At 39.7% G+C, this 15000-nt stretch overlaps 1 protein-coding gene across 1 annotated transcript in view; it reads right to left on the bottom strand.

Annotated features, from left to right (window-relative positions):
- The window catches only part of LOC135551653 (CUB and sushi domain-containing protein 2-like), a 947993-nt gene that overhangs the window by 331302 nt on the left and 601691 nt on the right, over positions 1-15000 (bottom strand).

Genomic DNA, 15000 nt, shown 5'->3' with positions numbered 1-15000 from the left:
CCGAGGAGAGACAGGAAGAACAGCTGTGAAAACAACAGCTGTGAAAACGAGTCAGAAGCACAGTAGTATTTGGATGCATTTTAATAATGTAGACAATGTTTGAGCACAGTGTAGAATTTGCTAAAACAAAATCTCATATAAAGCTGGTTCCACGCACAACCTACACCAGCATATGGGAACTGTGCACCCAACCGTGAAGCTGTAGCGGAGCTTCCAGAAACTAGCGGGTCTGCTAGTGATAGTGGTGGACCCAGAACCTCCAATCGTGGTGATGTATCCACTCAGTCAAGTAGGCCTGCTAGTGATAGTGGTGGTGATGTATCCACTCAGTCAAGTAGGCCTGCTAGTGATAGTGGTGGAGCAAGGTATCCACTCAGTCAAGTAGGCCTGCTAGTGATAGGAGACCTTTCGTGGAGATGTATCCACTCAGTCAAGTAGGCCTACTCCGCGACCCCACGACCCACAGCAACGCAGTCTTCTCTGGACCAGTTTATGACAAAGTCTATGTCTGTAGCAGAAGAAGGCCAAATGGATATTGCAATTGGCTAAAATGATTGCCTCCGAATTCCAGACATTTTCGGTCGTTAAGGACAGAGGTTTTATAAATTATATTAAATCCAATTTACACAATTCCAAGCAGGAAACCCCATTCAAAATCACTTATTCCACAACAGTACGAGAGCCCACAGGCTTCAGTGTGGGAAAGAGTCCAGAAAGCTACTGCAGTTTGCCTTACCACTGACTGCAGGACATCAGGGGTACCCACTTCTGACATGTCTGTTACATGTCACTTCATTGAACATTTTACGATGTCTAGCTGTCTACTGGACTGCTTTGAGTTCAGCGACAGACACACCTCAGAGAACTTGGCAGAGGAACTGTTGAGAGTGGCCAGAGAACATCAAGTAGATGGAAGAGTGGTCTGTTGTGTTAGCGACAATGCAGCTAACAGAACCAAAGCCATGAAAATGTTTAAATGGACCCATCATCTATGTCTTGCCCACACAATCAGCCTGACTGTAAGAGATGCTCTGAAGGTGATGAAGCCCACTGTGGACAAAGTGAAAGCAGCTGTGGAATACTTCCACAGAAACACAGTAGGAGCTGAAAAACTAAAGTCTACACAACGCCAGATGGGGATGCCTGAGCTGAGGCCTAAACACGACTGCACTACAAGGTGGAATTCAACATTTTATATGTTGAAGCGGTTTCTTGAGCCAAAGGATGCCATCGTCTCTACCCTGGCCATTGTCATGACAGGGAGACTCTGCATAGTGGCCACGTCAGTTCCCTCAGAGGGTCTTCTCAAAAAATGGGACAAATAATTACCGAGAGAAGAAACCGCATCAACCCCTCGAAAGTGAGGCAGCATTTCTGAATGCAGATCTCCAATAGAAGCTAAATCTGGTCAGTGTTGCTGGTTATAACATGGCAATAAAGGAGAGAGAGAAAAGACCAGTTTCATGTTTTAACTGGGATGCTGCAGTTTTGCACATTGTTATTTATTTTTATTTGATATGGTGCACTATTCTATTATTATGTTCAGATTGTATTCGTTTTGAATTGTTACAGACAGAGAGAGCAAAAGGGAGCGAGAAAAAGAGATAGGAAGGAAGGAAGGAAGGAAGGAAGGAAGGAGGGAAGGAAGGAAGGAAATAACTCAGTGTATATAGAGATATATATATATATATATATATGATTATAATATCCTTAAAGTGATACTTTGAAGTCTACTTCATTTAATAAATGAATATTATTGAATATTATCGTATGATTCATCATGTGGTGTTCCTGTTGTCAATATAAAGTGAATCGAGCCAAGTTATTCTCCTCCATCAGCAGTAATGATAAGAGAACATTAAAACACCCAGTTGTGTCTTATAACCTACAAAAACATCACGTCTGATGGTTTAATACCTAGAGATAGTGACGACCCCTCTGTCTCTACGGCAACATCACATCTGATGGTTTAGTACCTAGAGATAGTGACGACCCCTCTGTCTCTACGGCAACATCACATCTGATGGTTTAGTACCTAGAGATAGTGACGACCCCTCTGTCTCTACGGCAACATCACATCTGATGGTTTAGTACCTAGAGATAGTGACGACCCCTCTGTCTCTACGGCAACATCACATCTGATGGTTTAGTACCTAGAGATAGTAACGACCCCTCTGTCTCTACGGCAACATCACGTCTGATGGTTTAGTACCTAGAGATAGTGACGACCCCTCTGTCTCTACGGCAACTTCACATCTGATGGTTTAATACATTACATTACATTTACATTTAAGTCATTTGGCAGACGCTCTTATCCAGAGCGACTTACAAATTGGATCTACAGCCCGGATGCATTTCAGTCCAAGCCCGTTCTCCACCTAGAGATAGTGACGACCCCTCTGTCTCTACGGCAACATCACATCTGATTGTTTAATACCTAGAGATAGTGACGACCCCTCTGTCTCTACGGCAACATCACATCTGATGGTTTAATACCTAGAGATAGTGACGACCCCTCTGTCTCTACGGCAACATCACATCTGATGGTTTAATACCTAGAGATAGTGACGACCCCTCTGTCTCTACGGCAACATTACATCTGATGGTTTAATACCTCAATATAGTGTAGACCACTCTGTCTCTATGGCAACATCACATCTGATGGTTTAATATCTAGAGATAGTGTAGACCACTCTGTCTCTATGGCAACATCACATCTGATGGTTTAATACCTCGATATAGTGACGACCACTCTGTCTCTACGGCAACATCACATCTGATGGTTTAATACCTAGAGATAGTGACGACCACTCTGTCTCTACGGCAACATCACGTCTGACTTGCAAGAGTACACAGGTACTTTACAATAACATGTACTTTACAATAACAGCTACTTTACAATAACAGCTACTTTACAATACCAGGGAGTTTACAATAACATGTACTTTACAATAACAGCTACTTTACAATAACAGCTACTTTACAATACCAGGGACTTTACAATAACATGTACTTTACAATAACAGCTACTTTGAAATACCAGGGACTATGATGATTCAGGGAATAGTGGAATGTACTACGTGTAGGATTGAAGCACCAATCATGTGGAAGATATGTAATATTTATCTATCAGGGTATATTCCCTGTGGTTAATACAGCTGATAGGGCTGGAGTCATTTATCCTGTGGGATTCTGGGATATGTAGTATATAATGTATCCTGTGGGATGGTGATTCTGGGATATGTAGTATATAATGTATCCGGTTGGATGGTGGGATATGTAGTATATAATGTATCCTGTTGGATGGTGGGATATGTAGTATATAATGTATCCTGTTGGATGGTGGGATATGTAGTATTTAATGTATCCTGTTGGATGGTGGGATATGTAGTATTTAATGTAACCTGTTGGATGGTGGGATATGTAGTATATAATGTATCCTGTTGGATGGTGGGATATGTAGTATTTAATGTATCCTGTTGGATGGTGGGATATGTAGTATATAATGTATCCTGTGGGATGGGGATTCTGGGATATGTAGTATATAATATATCCTGTTGGATGGTGGGATATGTAGTATATAATGTATCCTGTGGGATGGGGATTCTGGGATATGTAGTATTTAATGTATCCTGTGGGATGGGGATTCTGGGATATGTAGTATTTAATGTATCCTGTTGGATGGTGGGATATGTAGTATATAATGTATCCTGTTGGATGGGGATTCTGGGATATGTAGTATATAATGTATCCTGTGGGATGGGGATTCTGGGATATGTAGTATATAATGTATCCTGTGGGATGGGGATTCTGGGATATGTAGTATATAATGTATCCTGTTGGATGGTGGGATATGTAGTATATAATGTATCCTGTTGGATGGTGGGATATGTAGTATATAATGTATCCTGTTGGATGGTGATTCTGGGATATGTAGTATTTAATGTATCCTGTTGGATTCTAGGATATGTAGTATATAATGTATCCTGTTGGATTCTAGGATATGTAGTATATAATGTATCCTGTGGGATGGGGATTCTAGGATATGTAGTATATAATGTATCCTGTTGGTTGGTGGGATATGTAGTATATAATGTATCCTGTTGGATGGTGGGATATGTAGTATTTAATGTATCCTGTTGGATGGGGATTCTGGGATATGTAGTATATAATGTATCCTGTGGGATGGGGATTCTGGGATAGGTAGTATTTAATGTATCCTGTTGGATGGTGGGATATGTAGTATATAAAGAATCCTGTTGGATGGTGATTCTGGGATATGTAGTATATAATGTATCCTGTGGGATGGGGATTCTGGGATATGTAGTATATAATGTATCCTGTGGGATGGGGATTCTGGGATATGTAGTATTTAGTGTATCCTGTGGGATTCTGGGATATGTAGTCTATAATGTATCCTGTGGGATGGGGATTCTGGGATATGTAGTATTTAGTGTATCCTGTGGGATTCTGGGATATGTAGTCTATAATGTATCCTGTGGGATGGGGATTCTGGGATATGTAGTATTTAGTGTATCCTGTGGGATTCTGGGATATGTAGTCTATAATGTATCCTGTGGGATGGGGATTCTGGGATATGTAGTATATAATGTATCCTGTGGGATGGGGATTCTGGGATATGTAGTATATAATGTATCCTGTGGGATGGGGATTCTGGGATATGTAGTATATAATGTATCCTGTGGGATGGGGATTCTGGGATATGTAGTATATAATGTATCCTGTGGGATGGGGATTCTGGGATATGTAGTATATAATGTATCCTGTGGGATGGGGATTCTAGGATATGTAGTATATAATGTATCCGGTTGGATTCTGGGATATGTAGTATATAATGTATCCTGTGGGATGGGGATTCTGGGATATGTAGTATATAATGTATCCTGTTGGATGGTGGGATATGTAGTATATAATGTATCCTGTTGGATGGTGGGATATGTAGTATATAATGTATCCTGTTGGATGGTGGGATATGTAGTATATAATGTATCCTGTTGGATGGTGGGATATGTAGTATATAATGTATCCTGTGGGATGGGGATTCGGGGATATGTAGTATATAATGTATCCTGTTGGATGGTGGGATATGTAGTATTTAATGTATCCTGTTAGATGGTGGGATATGTAGTATATAATGTATCCTGTGGGATGGGGATTCTGGGATATGTAGTATATAATGTATCCTGTGGGATGGGGATTCTGGGATATGTAGTATATAATGTATCCGGTTGGATGGTGGGATATGTAGTATATAATGTATCCAGTGGGATGGGGATTCTGGGATATGTAGTATATAATGTATCCAGTTGGATGGTGGGATATGTAGTATATAATGTATCCTGTGGGATGGGGATTCTGGGATATGTAGTATATAATGTATCCTGTTGGATGGTGGGATATGTAGTCTATAATGTATCCTGTTGGATGGTGATTCTGGGATATGTAGTATATAATGTATCCTGTGGGATGGGGATTCTGGGATATGTAGTATATAATATATCCTGTTGGATGGTGGGATATGTAGTATATAATGTATCCTGTTGGATGGTGGGATATGTAGTATATAATGTATCCTGTTGGATGGTGGGATATGTAGTATTTAATGTATACTGTTGGATGGTGGGATATGTAGTATTTAATGTATCCTGTTGGATGGTGGGATATGTAGTATTTAATGTATCCTGTTGGTTGGTGGGATATGTAGTATATAATGTATCCTGTTGGATGGTGGGATATGTAGTATATAATGTATCCTGTTGGATGGTGGGATATGTAGTATTTAATGTATCCTGTTGGATGGTGGGATATGTAGTATATAATATATCCTGTTGGATGGTGGGATATGTAGTATATAATGTATCCTGTTGGATGGTGGGATATGTAGTATATAATGTATCCTGTTGGATGGTGGGATATGTAGTCTATAATGTATCCTGTTGGATGGTGATTCTGGGATATGTAGTATATAATGTATCCTGTGGGATGGGGATTCTGGGATATGTAGTATATAATATATCCTGTTGGATGGTGGGATATGTAGTATATAATGTATCCTGTTGGATGGTGGGATATGTAGTATATAATGTATCCTGTTGGATGGTGGGATATGTAGTATTTAATGTATCCTGTTGGATGGTGGGATATGTAGTATTTAATGTATCCTGTTGGATGGTGGGATATGTAGTATTTAATGTATCCTGTTGGTTGGTGGGATATGTAGTATATAATGTATCCTGTTGGATGGTGGGATATGTAGTATATAATGTATCCTGTTGGATGGTGGGATATGTAGTATTTAATGTATCCTGTTGGATGGTGGGATATGTAGTATATAATGTATCCTGTTGGATGGTGGGATATGTAGTATTTAATGTATCCTGTTGGATGGTGGGATATGTAGTATTTAATGTACCCTGTTGGTTGGTGGGATATGTAGTATATAATGTATCCTGTTGGATGGTGGGATATGTAGTATATAATGTATCCTGTTGGATGGTGATTCTGGGATATGTAGTATTTAATGTATCCTGTTGGATGGTGGGATATGTAGTATATAATGTATCCTGTGGGATATGTAGTATATGATGTATCCTGTTGGATGGTGGGATATGTAGTATATAATGTATCCTGTGGGATGGGGATTCTGGGATATGTAGTATATAATGTATCCTGTGGGATGGGGATTCTGGGATATGTAGTATTTAATGTATCCTGTGGGATGGGGATTCTGGGATATGTAGTATATAATGTATCCTGTTGGATGGTGGGATATGTAGTATATAATGTATCCTGTTGGATGGTGATTCTGGGATATGTAGTATTTAATGTATCCTGTGGGATGGGGATTCTGGGATATGTAGTATATAATGTATCCTGTTGGATGGTGGGATATGTAGTATATAATGTATCCTGTTGGATGGTGGGATATGTAGTATATAATGTATCCTGTTGGATGGTGGGATATGTAGTCTATAATGTATCCTGTTGGATGGTGGGATATGTAGTATTTAATGTATCCTGTTAGATGGTGGGATATGTAGTATATAATGTATCCTGTGGGATGGGGATTCTGGGATATGTAGTATATAATGTATCCGGTTGGATGGTGGGATATGTAGTATATAATGTATCCTGTGGGATGGGGATTCTGGGATATGTAGTATATAATGTATCCGGTTGGATGGTGGGATATGTAGTATATAATGTATCCAGTGGGATGGGGATTCTGGGATATGTAGTATATAATGTATCCGGTTGGATGGTGGGATATGTAGTATATAATGTATCCTGTGGGATGGGGATTCTGGGATATGTAGTATATAATGTATCCTGTTGGATGGTGGGATATGTAGTCTATAATGTATCCTGTTGGATGGTGATTCTGGGATATGTAGTATATAATGTATCCTGTGGGATGGGGATTCTGGGATATGTAGTATATAATATATCCTGTTGGATGGTGGGATATGTAGTATATAATGTATCCTGTTGGATGGTGGGATATGTAGTATTTAATGTATCCTGTTGGATGGTGGGATATGTAGTATATAATGTATCCTGTTGGATGGTGGGATATGTAGTATATAATGTATCCTGTTGGATGGTGGGATATGTAGTATTTAATGTATCCTGTTGGATGGTGGGATATGTAGTATTTAATGTATCCTGTTGGTTGGTGGGATATGTAGTATATAATGTATCCTGTTGGATGGTGGGATATGTAGTATATAATGTATCCGGTTGGATGGTGATTCTGGGATATGTAGTATTTAATGTATCCTGTTGGATGGTGGGATATGTAGTATTTAATGTATCCTGTTGGATGGTGGGATATGTAGTATTTAATGTATCCTGTTGGTTGGTGGGATATGTAGTGTATAATGTATCCTGTTGGATGGTGGGATATGTAGTATATAATGTATCCTGTTGGATGGTGGGATATGTAGTATATAATGTATCCTGTTGGATGGTGGGATATGTAGTATTTAATGTATCCTGTTGGATGGTGGGATATGTAGTATATAATGTATCCTGTGGGATGGGGATTCTGGGATATGTAGTATTTAATGTATCCTGTGGGATGGGGATTCTGGGATATGTAGTATATAATGTATCCTGTTGGATGGTGGGATATGTAGTATATAATGTATCCTGTTGGATGGTGATTCTGGGATATGTAGTATTTAATGTATCCTGTTGGATGGTGGGATATGTAGTATTTAATGTATCCTGTTGGATGGTGGGATATGTAGTATTTAATGTATCCTGTTGGATGGTGGGATATGTAGTATATAATGTATCCTGTTGGATGGTGGGATATGTAGTATTTAATGTATCCTGTTGGATGGTGGGATATGTAGTATTTAATGTATCCTGTTGGTTGGTGGGATATGTAGTGTATAATGTATCCTGTTGGATGGTGGGATATGTAGTATATAATGTATCCTGTTGGATGGTGGGATATGTAGTATATAATGTATCCTGTTGGATGGTGGGATATGTAGTATTTAATGTATCCTGTTGGATGGTGGGATATGTAGTATATAATGTATCCTGTGGGATGGGGATTCTGGGATATGTAGTATTTAATGTATCCTGTGGGATGGGGATTCTGGGATATGTAGTATATAATGTATCCTGTTGGATGGTGGGATATGTAGTATATAATGTATCCTGTTGGATGGTGATTCTGGGATATGTAGTATTTAATGTATCCTGTTGGATGGTGGGATATGTAGTATTTAATGTATCCTGTTGGATGGGGATTCTGGGATATGTAGTATATAATGTATCCTGTTGGATGGTGGGATATGTAGTATATAAAGAATCCTGTTGGATGGTGATTCTGGGATATGTAGTATATAATGTATCCTGTTGGATGGTGATTCTGGGATATGTAGTATTTAATGTATCCTTTTGGATGGGGATTCTGGGATATGTAGTATATAATGTATCCTGTTGGATGGTGGGATATGTAGTATATAATGTATCCTGTTGGATGGTGATTCTGGGATATGTAGTATATGATGTATCCTGTGGGATGGGGATTCTGGGATATGTAGTATATAATGTATCCTGTTGGATGGTGATTCTGGGATATGTAGTATATAATGTATCCTGTTGGATGGTGATTCTGGGATATGTAGTATATAATGTATCCTGTGGGATGGGGATTCTGGGATATGTAGTATATAATGTATCCTGTGGGATGGGGATTCTGGGATATGTAGTATATAATGTATCCTGTGGGATGGGGATTCTGGGATATGTAGTATATAATGTATCCTGTGGGATGGGGATTCTGGGATATGTAGTATATAATGTATCCTGTGGGATGGGGATTCTGGGATATGTAGTATATAATGTATCCTGTTGGATGGTGGGATATGTAGTATATAATGTATCATGTTGGATCGTGGGATATGTAGTATATAATGTATCCTGTTGGATGGTGGGATATGTAGTATATAATGTATCCTGTTGGATGGTGGGATATGTAGTATTTAATGTATCCTGTTGGAAGGTGGGATATGTAGTATATAATGTATCCTGTTGGATGGTGGGATATGTAGTATATAATGTATCCTGTTGGATGGTGGGATATGTAGTATATAATGTATCCTGTTGGAAGGTGGGATATGTAGTATTTAATGTATCCTGTTGGATGGTGGGATATGTAGTATATAATGTATCCTGTTGGATGGTGGGATATGTAGTATATAATGTATCCTGTTGGATTCTGGGATATGTAGTATTTAATGTATCCTGTTGGATGGTGGGATATGTAGTATTTAATGTATCCTGTTGGATGGAGATTCTGGGATATGTAGTATTTAATGTATCCTTTTGGATGGGGATTCTGGGATATGTAGTATATAATGTATCCTGTGGGATGGGGATTCTGGGATATGTAGTATATAATGTATCCTGTGGGATGGGGATTCTGGGATATGTAGTATATAATGTATCCTGTGGGATGGGGATTCTGGGATATGTAGTATATAATGTATCCTGTGGGATGGGGATTCTAGGATATGTAGTATATAATGTATCCGGTTGGATTCTGGGATATGTAGTATATAATGTATCCTGTGGGATGGGGATTCTGGGATATGTAGTATATAATGTATCATGTTGGATGGTGGGATATGTAGTATATAATGTATCCTGTTGGATGGTGGGATATGTAGTATATAATGTATCCTGTTGGATGGTGGGATATGTAGTATATAATGTATCCTGTTGGATGGTGGGATATGTAGTATATAATGTATCCTGTTGGATGGTGGGATATGTAGTATATAATGTATCCTGTTGGATGGTGGGATATGTAGTATATAATGTATCCTGTGGGATGGGGATTCTGGGATATGTAGTATATAATGTATCCTGTGGGATGGGGATTCTGGGATATGTAGTATATAATGTATCCTGTTGGATGGTGGGATATGTAGTATTTAATGTATCCTGTTAGATGGTGGGATATGTAGTATATAATGTATCCTGTGGGATGGGGATTCTGGGATATGTAGTATATAATGTATCCTGTGGGATGGGGATTCTGGGATATGTAGTATATAATGTATCCGGTTGGATGGTGGGATATGTAGTATATAATGTATCCTGTGGGATGGGGATTCTGGGATATGTAGTATATAATGTATCCTGTTGGATGGTGGGATATGTAGTCTATAATGTATCCTGTTGGATGGTGATTCTGGGATATGTAGTATATAATGTATCCTGTGGGATGGGGATTCTGGGATATGTAGTATATAATATATCCTGTTGGATGGTGGGATATGTAGTATATAATGTATCCTGTTGGATGGTGGGATATGTAGTATATAATGTATCCTGTTGGATGGTGGGATATGTAGTATTTAATGTATCCTGTTGGATGGTGGGATATGTAGTATTTAATGTATCCTGTTGGATGGTGGGATATGTAGTATTTAATGTATCCTGTTGGTTGGTGGGATATGTAGTATATAATGTATCCTGTTGGATGGTGGGATATGTAGTATATAATGTATCCTGTTGGATGGTGGGATATGTAGTATTTAATGTATCCTGTTGGATGGTGGGATATGTAGTATATAATATATCCTGTTGGATGGTGGGATATGTAGTATATAATGTATCCTGTTGGATGGTGGGATATGTAGTATATAATGTATCCTGTTGGATGGTGGGATATGTAGTCTATAATGTATCCTGTTGGATGGTGATTCTGGGATATGTAGTATATAATGTATCCTGTGGGATGGGGATTCTGGGATATGTAGTATATAATATATCCTGTTGGATGGTGGGATATGTAGTATATAATGTATCCTGTTGGATGGTGGGATATGTAGTATATAATGTATCCTGTTGGATGGTGGGATATGTAGTATTTAATGTATCCTGTTGGATGGTGGGATATGTAGTATTTAATGTATCCTGTTGGATGGTGGGATATGTAGTATTTAATGTATCCTGTTGGTTGGTGGGATATGTAGTATATAATGTATCCTGTTGGATGGTGGGATATGTAGTATATAATGTATCCTGTTGGATGGTGGGATATGTAGTATTTAATGTATCCTGTTGGATGGTGGGATATGTAGTATATAATGTATCCTGTTGGATGGTGGGATATGTAGTATTTAATGTATCCTGTTGGATGGTGATTCTGGGATATGTAGTATTTAATGTACCCTGTTGGTTGGTGGGATATGTAGTATATAATGTATCCTGTTGGATGGTGGGATATGTAGTATATAATGTATCCTGTTGGATGGTGATTCTGGGATATGTAGTATTTAATGTATCCTGTTGGATGGTGGGATATGTAGTATTTAATGTATCCTGTTGGATGGGGATTCTGGGATATGTAGTATATAATGTATCCTGTTGGATGGTGGGATATGTAGTATATAAAGAATCCTGTTGGATGGTGATTCTGGGATATGTAGTATATAATGTATCCTGTTGGATGGTGATTCTGGGATATGTAGTATTTAATGTATCCTGTTGGATGGTGGGATATGTAGTATATAATGTATCCTGTGGGATGGGGATTCTGGGATATGTAGTATATGATGTATCCTGTTGGATGGTGGGATATGTAGTATATAATGTATCCTGTGGGATGGGGATTCTGGGATATGTAGTATATAATGTATCCTGTGGGATGGGGATTCTGGGATATGTAGTATATAATGTATCCTGTTGGATGGTGGGATATGTAGTATTTAATGTATCCTGTGGGATGGGGATTCTGGGATATGTAGTATATAATGTATCCTGTTGGATGGTGGGATATGTAGTATATAATGTATCCTGTTGGATGGTGATTCTGGGATATGTAGTATATAATGTATCCTGTGGGATGGGGATTCTGGGATATGTAGTATATAATGTATCCTGTTGGATGGTGGGATATGTAGTATATAATGTATCCTGTGGGATGGGGATTCTGGGATATGTAGTATTTAATGTATCCTGTTGGATGGTGGGATATGTAGTATTTAATGTATCCTGTTGGATGGTGGGATATGTAGTATTTAATGTATCCTGTTGGATGGTGGGATATGTAGTATTTAATGTATCCTGTTGGATGGTGGGATATGTAGTATTTAATGTATCCTGTGGGATGGGGATTCTGGGATATGTAGTATTTAATGTATCCTGTGGGATGGGGATTCTGGGATATGTAGTATTTAATGTATCCTGTTGGATGGTGGGATATGTAGTATTTAATGTATCCTGTTGGATGGTGGGATATGTAGTATTTAATGTATCCTGTTGGATGGTGGGATATGTAGTATATAATGTATCCTGTGGGATGGGGATTCTGGGATATGTAGTATATAATGTATCCTGTTGGATGGTGATTCTGGGATATGTAGAATATAATGTATCCTGTTGGATGGTGGGATATGTAGTATATAATGAATCCTGTTGGATGGGGATTCTGGGATATGTAGTATATAATGTATCCGGTTGGATGGTGGGATATGTAGTATATAATGTATCCTGTGGGATGGGGATTCTGGGATATGTAGTATATAATGTATCCTGTGGGATGGGGATTCTGGGATATGTAGTATATAATGTATCCTGTTGGATGGTGATTCTGGGATATGTAGTATATAATGTATCCTGTGGGATGGGGATTCTGGGATATGTAGTATATAATGTATCCTGTTGGATGGGGATTCTAGGATATGTAGTATATAATGTATCCTGTGGGATGGTGGGATATGTAGTATATAATGTATCCTGTGGGATGGTGGGATATGTAGTATATAATGTATCCTGTGGGATGGGGATTCTGGGATATGTAGTATATAATGTATCCTGTGGGATGGGGATTCTGGGATATGTAGTATATAATGTATCCTGTTGGAAGGTGGGATATGGTGTATATAATGTATCCTGTTGGATGGTGGGATATGTAGTATATAATGTATCCTGTTGGATGGTGGGATATGTAGTATATAATGTATCCTGTTGGATGGTGGGATATGTAGTATATAATGTATCCTGTTGGATGGTGGGATATGTAGTATAGGAGAGGGACAGAAAGAGGGAGGAGAGGAGAGGAACGCAAAGAGGGAGAGGGAGAGAAAGAGGAGAGGAGAGGGAGAGAAAAAGGGAGGAGAGGAGAGAAAGAGGGAGAGAAAGAGGAGAGGAGAGGGAGAGAAAGAGGAGAGGAAAGGGAGAGAAAGAGGGAGGAGAGGAGAGGAACGGAAAGAGGGAGAGGGAGAGAATAGCACACCACTCCTACTTCAAAGAGAATGGCAAGATGACGATGATGACGAGGGTTGATGGTGATGATGAGGAGTGTGCGACAATCGGCTGCCATGTTGATACATTGATACTTCAACCTCCCTCCATCCCCGTCAAAACAACCAAATGATGTTCAGCTTCTCTTGAATGTAAATACATGTTTGAGAAGAAGGAAAACAAGAGAATAAAGAGGTCTTTTATCAAAGAAAAAACACCCTGCTGTTTCCTTTCACCCATATCTGTCATTTGGCTTTAAAAGGCGGACATTCCTTTGTCTGTAATGATGTCCAACCTCCTGCAGGTGACCTGTGTGACCTTATCCAACCTCCTGCAGGTGAGCTGTGTGACCTTATCCAACCTCCTGCACACTCAGGTGACCTGTGTGACCTTATCCAACCTCCTGCACACTCAGGTGACCTGTGTGACCTTATCCAACCTCCTGCACACTCAGGTGAGCTGTGTGACCTTATCCAACCTCCTGCACACTCAGGTGACCTGTGTGACCTTATCCAACCTCCTGCACACTCAGGTGACCTGTGTGACCTTATCCAACCTCCTGCACACTCAGGTGACCTGTGTGACCTTATCCAACCTCCTGCACACTCAGGTGACCTGTGTGACCTTATCCAACCTCCTGCACACTCAGGTGACCTGTGTGACCTTATCCAACCTCCTGCACACTCAGGTGACCTGTGTGACCTTATCCAACCTCCTGCACACTCAGGTGACCTGTGTGACCTTATCCAACCTCCTGCACACTCAGGTGACCTGTGTGACCTTATCCAACCTCCTGCACACTCAGGTGACCTGTGTGACCTTATCCAACCTCCTGCACACTCAGGTGACCTGTGTGACCTTATCCAACCTAATGCACACTCAGGTGACCTGTGTGACCTTATCCAACCTCCTGCACACTCAGGTGAGCTGTGTGACCTTATCCAACCTCCTGCACACTCAGGTGACCTGTGTGACCTTATCCAACCTCCTGCACACTCAGGTGACCTGTGTGAGAGTGAGAGTCTATATGGATGAAACAGAACAGCCTGTGAGAACATCATAACACACTCTATTTACCATCCACACAAACTGAGAATGGAATATGTGTGTGTGTTTGTGTGCGTGTGTGCGTGTGTGCGTGTGTGTGTGTGTGTGTGTGTGTGTGTGTGTGTGTGTGTGTGTGTGTGTGTGAGTGAGAGAGAG

Source organism: Oncorhynchus masou, chromosome 13 (assembly GCF_036934945.1).
Source record: "Oncorhynchus masou masou isolate Uvic2021 chromosome 13, UVic_Omas_1.1, whole genome shotgun sequence".
In the NCBI taxonomy this organism is placed as follows: Eukaryota; Metazoa; Chordata; class Actinopteri; order Salmoniformes; family Salmonidae; genus Oncorhynchus; species Oncorhynchus masou.
This window is presented reverse-complemented; position numbering and strand designations above follow the sequence as displayed.